The 12834-nt window shown below is 28.4% G+C and overlaps 1 protein-coding gene across 3 annotated transcripts in view; it reads left to right on the forward strand.

Moving 5' to 3' along the window:
* Positions 1 to 12834, forward strand: part of LOC142330866 (uncharacterized) — a 177390-nt gene that overhangs the window by 70117 nt on the left and 94439 nt on the right. The gene's annotated exons all lie outside the window — the stretch shown is intronic.

A 12834-nucleotide genomic window follows, 5' to 3' on the forward strand; every position in this document is an offset into this window, starting at 1 on the left:
CTGTTTACGTGCTGTAGTGTTCCGAAAAAACTTATCGATTAGTAAATTATTAACTCTTGTAAGTAAAATTTGATAACGGGTCATCAAAATAGGGACTTGAAAACAGAGTTAGACTTGGAAAAAGAATAATCTTTTCCCTTACATTTGAAGAGATTGGCTGCAAGAACCGTTAGCCTTAAGAATGTCTGTTTTCTAAAACATAATAAACAAGTTATTTTAACTATTTATAAAAATAATTATATTTATTTGAAAGCGCAATTATAATTGTAAGAATACGTTTGGTTCAAATTTCGTGTGCCTTTAATATTTCAGCCCGGTGTACGTACCCTAAGTGGATAATGCAAAGGGCATCAGTAAAAGTTTTTTTTTTAATTTCCTTACTATACAAATAGAATGTATGTAGATTTACCATAAAAGTTGTTTCTTGGAAAAAAGTCGTGAATATTTTTTTGAGGATTATCAGTGAGGGTTTACAGTGTTTAAAAATGACAAATGTTACTTAAATTACCGATAAGACCATCCAGGGAATAAATTGAAAATCTTCACATATGTAATCGAACATTTTTTATTTAAACAGCAAAAACATTTTCAATTTCTGTGACGTTTTCTTCAGTATGAAATCTTTATTATCGGATCGTATATTTTTGTAATCAAACATCATTTATGAACAGCGTTCATAAAAATGAATTATTTTAAAAGATAATTTTTTATTTGCACTGAATATTAAGGTCCATATTTATAAAAACAAAATTACTAATATTTTGTATCAAACACTTTATATTCATAAAAAAAAAATTTAGTTAAAAATTCGCACCACAATAGTTTTTAAAATGAATTCTAAAAGGAGATTATGCCCTGATCTAAAAAAAAATCAAAAACTTTACTCAATTTTATTTTGTCATTTTCATTTTTTTTAATTTTAATTATTATCTTTTAGTGAAGTTAAGAGAAGGACTTGCTAGATTATTTAAAAAATCGATTAAATGTAGACGAAAAATCTTAAAATCTCTTCTGTGTTAGCCAAAATTATTTTTAATATTTTAAATTGATTATATTAGTTTTATATTTACCAATGTTACATGACAAGATAATGGGTTGTTATCAGTTAGATTGACGTTTTATTCCGTCGTCTATCTAACTTAATCGCATAAACTTAAGAGCAGGTTTACTGAATAATTTTTCCGTTCTATTGCTTTTCACTTTCAACGTTCATTTATTTATTTCTTGTACGAAGTAAAGGAAGTATTGTGATCGCGAAAAAGTTCAGTTTTCAGATTTCAACGGAAATATCCATTTTGACTACCCTTGAACCCATTTTGACTGGTTTCGGTGTGACGTCTGTACGTACGTATATTTCATATAACTCAAAAACGATTAGCCGTAGGAAGTTGAAATTTTGGATTTAGGACTATTGTAACATCTAGTTGTGCATCTCCCTTTTTAATTGCAATCGACTGAATCAAAGTGTCCAAAAAAGGCCAAAATCCGAAATAATTTGGATTTTGGACTTTTTTAACTGCAGTAATAAGCCCTCATTGAGAGATTTGAGAGAAATGGTACTTATTTTCATTGGTTTCAGAGTTATAGCCAAATAAGACTTTAATTAATAAAATATTTGGTTCTTAGAAGGGGAAGACACCGGCTCGAATCAGATTTCATTTCCTTTCTTTTTTTAATTTTTTTTTTAAACTTTTTTTTTAATTTAAATATATTAATAATTAACGTGACTGTAAAATTTTTTTACAATAAAAAAAAGAAAAAAAATCAGAAGTTATTAGTGAAATAAAATTTTATGTTCTTTTAAAAATGTGTGTATGTAGTTTAATAGGCATTAATTATTATTACATATGTGTATATATAATAGATTTGGTGAAACATCTGATTATTTAATACTAATTAAAAATTATAATTTAGGATCGTATAATTTTTGGATTTTCTAGTTTAATTTATGTTTAATTCTATTTAAATATTCTGGAATTTTTGTTTAATTTTATCTACATTGAAGTTAATTACAGAGCGACTGAAAATTAGACACTCACAAGAACAACATATACATTGAGGATACATCTTTAAGAAATTGCAAAAAAATATCTTATCTTTTAGTTCATTACTCCTCTGATAAGGGAGATAAGGGAGATAAGGGAGATAAGGGAGACTTAGGGACAATATTATCCCTAAGTCGGAGTTGATCATCATTTCGTTTATTTGTTTTTTGTTGCCAATCAGTTAATCGCTCTTTGGTTTGATATAATTCTTCCGATATTAATTTGTGTACACGTTCTCTAGTTTCAGCAGTTGTGTAACTGCCCACTTTATTTTAACAATTGAAGGATCGGTTCTCACTTTAAAATGAAATAAGTTTAAATTAAGCGTAGCAAAAAATGTGTATATGTAATTTAATAGGTGTACAAGGAAGTTGTGTAATGTTCACATCAGATTTTTTTTTAAATTTATGTTTAGTTCGATTAAAAGTTAGGTTATATTCATCGGATAAATATTTTCTCGAATGAATTAACGTAAAAAATATTACTGAAAAATTATCAGGCTACTTATATAAATAAAGAAATCTAATTTAAAAGTCGTTTTAAACATTCTTGATTGATAACTTGCTAGAGTCATCAGATTGTTGACTGCTCTGATGCTACTCTCTTTCCTTTACGTTTTGTACTAATCAGTTAGCCTCAATATTTATATCTTCAATTATTTGTTTTACTGATGAAATATTTGTCTTCCTTTACAATTTTAGTTTTTCACACACACAATCATTACCAAATTACCTTGTCTTGTTCCTCTACCTTAATATTAAATTCCTCAGCATTCTCTTTTCTGTCCTCTCGTTTTATTACCTTTGTTTTACTCTTGTTTTCAAGTCGTTTTCTTTCTTAGCAATGAATTGAAGACATTCAAAATGTTTTAATCCCATTTATATTTTTTGTCAAAATAACAATGCTACCGGGAGAGTTTTTAATATGTATTCCTGGATAGTTAATCCGTTTTAAAACTGTTCCTTCAATTTCTGTATTGCCTTTTTTAAACACAAGTTAAAAAGCAACTGGACAGAAGACAGACATCCTTGCCTCTTTCGTTCCTGAATCAGAAATTACCTTTCTTCATCTCCTTTTGCAAATATCAACCGATTTTTAAGAGAGAAATAACTACTATTTCCAATGGATGTAATTTTTTTTTTTTAATTTTGTTCCACTGTGTATATAAAATCCCTTTTCTTAACCCACTAAATGTCGTATATGCTTAGATAAAATAACGGTTTATTCTCCTTAAATCTATTGACTGAAATTAACTGAGAACCAAAAGAGTCTTTCTTGTACTTATACTTTTTCTGAAACCGATCTGGTATCATCTAATACACCTTCCATCGTGTTCTCTATTTACCTACAAACTATCCCATTGACTCTTCTCATTCATTGAGACATTAAACTGATGCAATAGTTCTCCGATTTATCGCTCCCAAGTTTCTGTTCTACTTCTCTCACATAACATAGCGATTCAGACGATAGACCGTCAATTTTTAGTACTTTATTCTCGTTTAAAATTTCAGAACTGTTTCAAATTCAGATCAAATTGAGTATGGATTTATCATTAACCAATTCTTCCTTTTCCACTAGTATTTCAACGAGCATTTTTCTCCTGTTACAGTCTTCTTTTAATTGCAGCCAACTCTTTTTCTCTCAGTAATAGATGATGGTTGGAGTTTGTTGTACGTTATACAGATGATACTAATAATTAAACTATAATCTAACAATCCGCTAAACGGTGGTGTTGCAGTTAAGTAATTACAGTTTTCTTGTAATTTTTGTAAATCAATGAACTTATCAGTATTTCGAATGTTTCGTTATTCTACGTTAGCCATTTAAAATGATTGTTTGTTGAATTTCATAGAGTTCCTCTTTACATTTTGACGTACATCACATTAGTGGAACAAAAAAAAATAGTCATTGGGGCATTATTGTTTAAGAAACTAATACATTAAAAGACCCTGCTTTTTTAATAATAAAAGTCCATAGTAGTAATAATGATCCAGAATTGGTTTTATAAAAAATGATAATCTTTTAAATGTTTTTTTGAATTTAAAACTTCCGAATTATCTTTCACTTAATGAAATGTCATTTTAAAACACCTAACATAAAAACTTCAGAAATTGTTGTCCTCTTATTTATTACTTTTTGTTTTTTTGTTTAATCTCCGGGATCACCGTTAAGTATTGCTTCAGAGGAAGAGATGAATGATTTGTAGCGTGGGTGAAAATGCCATGCCTGACCGGGATTCGATCCCGGGACCTCCGGATGAAAAGCCGTGACGCTACCAGTTGCGCCACGGAGACCGGCCTTATTTATTACTAACTGTTAATTTAAAAGATCACCATTTATTATTGTGAAACCGTCTTTGTAAATCACACAGGTAATTATACTTCTTGCCAAAAAAAAAAATAATCAGGTGGAATCTATTTATTAATTTTTTTGCTAAAAAAACTTTATGAAAAAAAAATTGTTAAAATTTTTAATTTGTTAAATTGGTTAAACAAATGAAAAGTTATAAATTCGCACAAAATTCAACTCTGAGGTATGGGTATTTGTAGAGGTAAGGAAGCAAATGCAAAAGTGAAATTATTTGACCTTGAACAAACAATATTTATTTTAAAAGGCGTATAACATTTTCTCACTTTCACAGAGATGATTTTTGAGAAATTAATATAACATCCCTTCATTTAGAGAAAGATAAATAATCAAAGCAAAAATGTTAACGTTTAGAATTTTAAAAGAAAAAATAATTTTAGATTTTAAGTTTTCTGTCTATTAGAATTTTATTAAGTGATGATTTGAAAACAAACAGGGTGAATATAAAAATGTAAACTGTAAACAAGGTTTATTATTTTTCAAAAACAATTTTCCTCACGGATATTATAAAGAATGTTTCTTACAATTATGAATTGATTAGAATTTATAACATTAAATTAGAATTATTATTCAATAGAATTATCATGTATAATAAAACTGTGTAGTTAAAAGTACAAAATACTCAATCATTCATCAGATTTTTTCCGAACCCGTGATTATAGAAAAACAAACAGAATTAGCAAAGGGTGTCGCCTTGATCTTAAGCACGGGCTAGTAAATTGACCTCAGAATAATGATATTTCGTATGTACTTCTAAACTGTAACTATAAAAATGTAAATATATTTTTCGATCAATATTAAGACCAAATTTATTTAATAAATTTAAAAAAAATAAAAACAAGAAAATGTTAGACTAATAAATGTATAATTGAAATATTAATCCATAAAAAATTTAAAAATCTCTTGAGCAGAACTTTCCATTTCCGATGGCCCAACTATTTCGCAGTCAGAAATGCACTTATTTTCAGCTTAAAACGCACTACATACGAGTGTGCACTCCTACGTTCGATTAACGAGTAGATCCTGCACACAATCAAGTTTCCACTAACTCACCACTATGACTCGGAGCATTAGCGCGTATGAAAAGGAGGTACATTATTATAAATCAACATAATCTCAAACCAAGTTAAATACATTTATTGTCGACCTTATATTGAGCGTAACTGAAGAACGACTCAACCAATTTTCATAGCACAACTTCAGATACAATACTACAGCATATATGAATTTCAATTAAATTGATCCAGTAGTTTTGTTGATTTTCGAGGCTCAAATTGTATGCGTAGGCCTATGTATGTATGTATTAGAGAATGACAAATTTTCAGTGAGTGGCATTTTCGTATTCCTTATACCTCAAAACCTCAAAGAAATACCTCAAAGAAAATTCAATTTCACTCCCCAAACCCACCGTGTGACTGAATGTAATACCGTACTTTTCTGCGAGAAGTTGAAGAAAAGTTCTCTGTCGACAAACCTCTGTCGTTCCTTATTACAACAGCAGAAGTCAGAGGATTGACAATTATAATATTATGAAACTACTAGAAAATTGTGGATCTATCCTTACGTGGTGTGAAACAATGTACTTGATTTAGACTTTAGCAGCAAAATATCGTTTTGGCGTACCAAGCAGTAAGCAAACGGTACATCCACACGAATCACTTGTTTAGCTCCATTAATATACATCACCACATCTAAATGCAATTAAAAACTGTTTAAATAATATAGAATGGAGAACTTTATCAAGTATTTAATTAATCTTGGTATACGTGCGTGACAGCGACAGTGGTTTCGACAAACGTAACTTTAAAGTTAGCTTGTCGGGTAAAGTTAGCTTCGATGACATTCCTTTCTTTTCATATTGTTCTTTTTAAAACCTTTTGTAATGGATTAAATGTTTTTCATGTGGGCAGTACTAAGACAAATTAATGAGAACGTCGTAGTTTTTTTATTGTTATTAACTCTACGTCTTAAAATAAGGAATGTGAAGATTTTGTCTAATATTTCGATTAATAATTATGATCAATTAAAACTATAATTAGTTATTCTTCTGTATATAAAATTACTAGGTAAAATATATATATTATTTATATATACACACACACAAAAAAAACAACTTTTTAATTACAATTTTTTTTTTATGAAATTTCTTTTTAATGTTTACATTTTATAAATTAAGTTTTCCATTAGTCCAATTATTTATTTTTTTCATTTTATTTGTTGCAATGTTTATCAATAAATTTAATAAATCGCAATCAAAATAAATAAACTTAGAAATAAAATTTTCAGTATTCATCGTTTGAAAATAAAATTTACTTTAAAAAATATACAAATCAACAAGTATTTAATACAAAAAACTTCAATAAGTAATACATTTTAATGTTTCAAAAATTTATATTAAAATTTTTATTCTTTTAAATTTCATAATAAGTTTTGATCAATCGTTAATATTTATTTATTTTTCATTAAAATATGTTTATTTTTATCTTCTATAATCTAAAAATGTTAAAAATTTGATAAAATAAGCAATTAATCTATTAGTTTTGAAAAAAATGTTAAAAAATTGGTGAAATAGCGTACAGATATTCGTAAAAATAATTTTTATTTATATGATTAATGCGAATGATATTAAAAGCGATGCGGAACTGTGTTATTTTGAGTGAGGTTAATATAATTATTTCGATAGCTACTGGAGATGTATTTCTGGGTTAAATTTTAAAATAATTTTTGATAGTAAGAAATTTAAAAACCACAAATTTTCTCCAAAGGTTTTGTACTAAAAATTTCTGTATACTTCTTTTTAACGCTAGATTAGAGATAAAGCAGGAAATTTTAACTCGAAAACAAATTTCTGGAATTTATACCAACGTTTTTCAGTATTTTTATCAGTGCAACATACTTTTAACGGGTAAAATGTTGTTCCCGGAACATATACTTGTTCTCGGTTAAAAGGTAACCTTATCTTTGTGTTCTTTATTTTTGAAAAAATATAATAATAAATTGTAAATTAGCAATATTTCAGGTTCTATAAAAAGTCAATTGACTTATACCAGCGCCATCATTATCGTGGGGTAATACGTCGTTCAGTCAATAATTTAACTGAAAAGTTTTGTTGAATCGTTAATATTTATTTTCAATTAAAATATGTTTAATTTTATCTTCTATAAACAAAAAATATTAAACATTTGATAAAATAAGCAATCAATCAATCAGTTTATCAATTTATCATTTATTTATCATATTTTTAACTTTTTCTTTTTAATACTTTTATTTATAGTCGCATCAACAATTAAAGTCATTAGCGACTTATCGGTGTAATGTAACTGTACCGGTAAAGTTGTAGTCTTGAAAAAACTCAGGTCAACTACTCTTGAGATGTGTGGTTAATTGAAACCCAACACCCAGAAGAACACCGGTATCCACGATCTAGTTTTCAAATCCGAATAAAAGTAACAATAAACTAATAAACTACCTTTATTAGTATTTGAACCTGAGAACATCGACTTCGAAATCAGCTGATTTACGACGACGAGTTTACCACTAGACCAACCCGGTGAGGTGCGTTATCATATTTTTAACTGAATGAATTAAAAATTCTAAAAATAAAGGTATGGTGTAGGGAGATAGAGGCCATCGTACTTTTAAAAGATACTTACTGAAACAAGACTCGGCCAATATCCTGGCGAAGTACGTACATCATCTAGTTGGGTTCCGACGCACATTCTACTCTCAAAACATCACTGATCGCAGCTTCAGTTTCAAGGTAGAAGTACTCATGGTGTTGCTCTGAAAATTCGATCCGCTATACTTAGGTAAAGGCATCAGAGTGTAAACTATCCTTACAATAATATCACACACAAAAATACCAACATTCAGAAACTCTTGTGCTCATCTCGTTTCATTAATCAATCTCTTTTTGGTCCAACCCCTCCAGTTCTCAGTAAGAACTGTTTTGCAATGAGTAATGAAATTGTTCAGAAGGAGTCTCTTAGGAAAGCTGATATGCACCTGAGGGATGATGATTTTTCTCCGACCAATGCTGTTGCATGTTGCTTGAGAAGCTCTTCTGATTACCTGATCGTCCTATACTTGGAAATGGAAATAACCAATGTAGAAGGAACCTCAAGGAAAAGTTTCAAAATGCTCAAGAAAATTTTCTCCAGAACAATTTCTATAGATTGTTTAGCTTAATTAGAGGTGTTTGTTAGAAATTTATTTAGATTTCTTAAAAAAAAAACCGGAGTATTTCTTGAATATTATCTTACACCAATAAATGCAAGAAAGGTATGTTTCTATTTATAGCCATTTTCTTTTCTACGTTTATTATATAGAGAAATTGTATCTTGTTTTTAATGAAGCAGTGAATGAGTGTAATATGTTACGCCCATCTTTTATTAAAGATTCTGATTCATAAAATTATGAGCGGCGACTATAACAATAACAGTAATGGACGACTGTTAACGTTTTCAAAAAAAAGATCCTGGTAGTAGAAACTGAAATCATAAAGGAGGAAGGGGTTTACTTAGATCCTTATTTCTCAAGAGGCATAGATATTGTTACTCCTAAAAAAAATTTGCAACGGAGTACTGATAATAACGTGTTATCATTAATAAAATATTAGTATGAATGAATCCATTAGTTTTTGTTTATAGCAGAAAATATGATATTTTTCTTTAAAAAGATCTAACAGTCTACCTATGAATTTGATTGACTATATCTATTCCTGTAGATGCCCTCATCATATTTCCAAGTCTTTGTAATTAGATACATAAAGATGTTCAGATTGTTTCTGTATCGTGTGCATGAAGATCAAATATGTATGATAAGGATAAATATATATCTGCATTTTCTTCATACTGCAAGATGTGTAGTGATGTCTGTTCCATAATTGTGATTTAACTGGTTGATGTTGTATTACATATTAAGATGTATAATTTTTTCAATATTTTACAAATATCTTTATACACAGATATACTACTAGCGATAATTGAATGGTAGAAATGTAACTTACAAAATCATTAATTTTTTATATATGAGATACGAGATATTATTTAAAATTATTACTAATATCATTAAATAATTAAAAGTTCTAAAATTTTATTACAAGCCTTTTAAAACTTATTACAATGTAACTTGTTGGAATTCAATTCAATCTTCAATCAAGTTAATTTTACATTTGTATCTTAGTGAAAACAGATATTGTGATAATGAAGATAAAATCAGCATTCGTTACTACATGTTATTTCATATTTACAAAAAAAAAAACTTTCCTTGGTAAAACTTTCATCAGCGCCAACAAAAAAATAACAAAGGAAAAAGCAAAACTTGGGGTATAATACAAAAAGACTATTTAAAAATGAAACTATACTCCAAATAAAAGTATTAATCTAGACTATGAATAAACTTCTGAAAACCATTACTCCTGTAATTAACGCATATTTTGTTATTTTATGCATGGAAGATCAGATGGGATTAACAGCGTGTGCATTTGTCTATTTGTGCTCTGTTAATTTTCTTACAATTAACAGTTAGTTGTGTTTAATTTTGTTTTTAATATATTGTAAGTTCATATAAATTTATTTAGTTAATTCAGTTATTTCTTAAAAACTATATAAATTAATTATTAATTATATTATTTTTTCAATGAGATTTTATTGTTTGAGGTGAGAAATAGAAATATCAGAAACAAATGTTGTTATATAATAGAACTATTTTCAAACAGCTGGAATTAAAAAGCGTCCAGCGTGCCATTACAAGTAACTGATCAAACAAAACAATCTTGGCGTCAGAATCGATTCCTCTATCCAAGCGATTCATTTTCCTTAGTATGCCACCAATAATTCCAACAGCTGATCTAAAAGAGAAAGCCTCTACTTCCAATAATTGTTAGTAACCACTGTAAAAAATTATCAAGAATTTCTTAATACAATAATTTCAATTATCACATTGATTTGAATAAATTAAATAAATGGTAATACTAATATGACAACACAGAAAGCTGATCATATATAATCAACAATAAAAAAAGTAATGAGTATATTATTGCACTTAAGGAAGGAAATATTATAAATAGTGTGCTACCACTGTTAATATGGCTCATCAATTTCTATGATTGGTAAATTTCATTTGTTACCTTCTTTTACATATTGACAGACACCTAAGTGGAGTGCACACTTTGACATAAAATTAGAAAATAGGTAAAAAAAATTATTTACTTACATCGCAAATGATTGCCATTGGAAAATTACATTTTAAAACTGATTGTGTACAAGATCAGTAAGAATGTATGGTTTCTAAATTTTTAGTCTTCTACAGTAGCCAAACTACAACCAATCTGATCAAAATGTTTAGTAATGATAGGTGAAGAAGCCTTTGGTAACGTTTCACAATGATTTGCAAGTTCCGTACTTTAATGATACCTTCCTTTGAGTTTATACCAAACAAAACCTTTGCAATCCACTTATATGCAAACTAAATACGCACTAGCTTCCGGTAAATCCCCCAAAGGCAGCTACATAGAAAATGGAATAGTTATTTACTTTAAGGTGTTAAAAGACTTTTATTAGCCAATTCTTTTTTATTTACCTTTTTCCATTCTTTTTATTTATGTAATTAATTTTAACTCTTTTTCTTACATCTCATAGTAGCCTCACGGCTGTGTTGTTTTTACATCCCATTTCATGTCATCTCATCTTTCATCACTTTTACTGATCATTTTGTTAATGTAGTTGTAAATTAAGTAGAAAAAAATGTTGCATAAAATAACTGTTTTTTTATTTCTCTCTAAATAAGACGTAAATAGTAGTATCGAGTAAAGCTTGCAAACTGTTATAATCAATATTAATAATTACATAAAAGTATTCGCATTTAAAATCACAATTTAAAGACTTAAAACAATAATTTTATCATAAGAGTAATTTTTATTTTTATAAATATCTACTTGTGAATTATTATTAATAATAATTCACATAAATATATATTATTATTATTATTATATAAAATAATAATACAAATGAGGATTCTCTTCAATATAGAACATTAGACAGAGCAACTCGGTCGAATGAGGAAAGATAGATCCATAGTTGATCTTGAAATATAAACATTCCTGAAAAAATAACTCGGTAGGTCCTCATTAAAAACCGGTAGTTATTTGTCTTTGTGTTAATAATACATTTTTTTTAACTTATATTTTCATTAATATTAATGATATAAATTTATCATTAAATAACTGTACTAATAATTATTTTTAAATAACTTTTTTTACTAATACTTCATAATACACTGATGATTGTTTGAAAACCGATTCAGCCATTTAAATTTACATTTATAAAGGGTTTTGAACGTTCTTTCTTATTGAATTTGTTTGAGAAATGGAATCTTTCTTATTGAATTTGAGAATGGAATCTTCCTTGGTGATCAAAACTAAATCAGCTACAGCAAGATTTCATGTGGGAAAATGCCATTTATTTTGTTGCTGCAAATAATGCAGATAGTCTTTACACCAACACTTCCAAATAGATTGAATAAAATCTAAAATAATTGCCAGCGTCCTAAACTTGACTTCAAATTTCTAATAATTGGGCTCAGGCAAGGATGTAAGTGGGACCCAGTGAGAAAATGTCCTGGTGTTAGAGTCTCAGGATCTCTATTGTCTGTAGAAACAGAGAATAAGGGATGGGAGATAAGGCAAGCCTTAATCTGTGTTAAAATTGTATTTAATTCCTTAAAGTTAAGAATCGTTTGACCAATAACACAATGCATGTGATGTTTGACGCTTTTAATTGTGCTTTCCCACAGCCACCAAAATGAGATGCAGGAAGAATGAACGACCAGTTACAACCTTGTTTTATTGAAAATGAATGAATGTTTGATTTAAAATTTTCTGATTTAAAGAGTTGAAATAAGTATTTTTAGCAGAATCAAAGTTAATACCACTGTCATAGAAGATTTGATTAGGAATACTTCTGTGTAATATGAATCTTTTAAGGCTGCAATAAATGAGTGTGAAGTTAGGTCAGAAACTAGTTCTAAATGTATTGCTTTAGTTGCAAGACATATAAACCGTGCAATATAAGCTTAAGTGAAGACTTGGATCTCTGCCTACCATAGCATATCATAATTGGACTGCCATAATCCACTGCACAAGCAGAGAATGGTCGTGAAGGGACTACTCTAAAACATGTTAGTTGATCAAGTTGTTGAGTTTGATTTCTTGCATTAAACTTAAAGCAAGTCAAGCATTTATTAATGATTGACGAAATAGTTCTCTTGGCATTTAGTATCCAATACTTCTGACGCAATGAATGATGTGTTAACTGAGTACCAGCATATAGAAGCTATAAATGTTTGGACATAATTATTAGTCGTCTGATGTTAGCATCTGGCTGTATTGTAATAAATTGTTTTACATGGTAGTATAATAAAG

The sequence above is a fragment of the Lycorma delicatula genome, chromosome 1, assembly GCF_047948215.1.
Source record: "Lycorma delicatula isolate Av1 chromosome 1, ASM4794821v1, whole genome shotgun sequence".
Taxonomy (NCBI): Eukaryota; Metazoa; Arthropoda; class Insecta; order Hemiptera; family Fulgoridae; genus Lycorma; species Lycorma delicatula.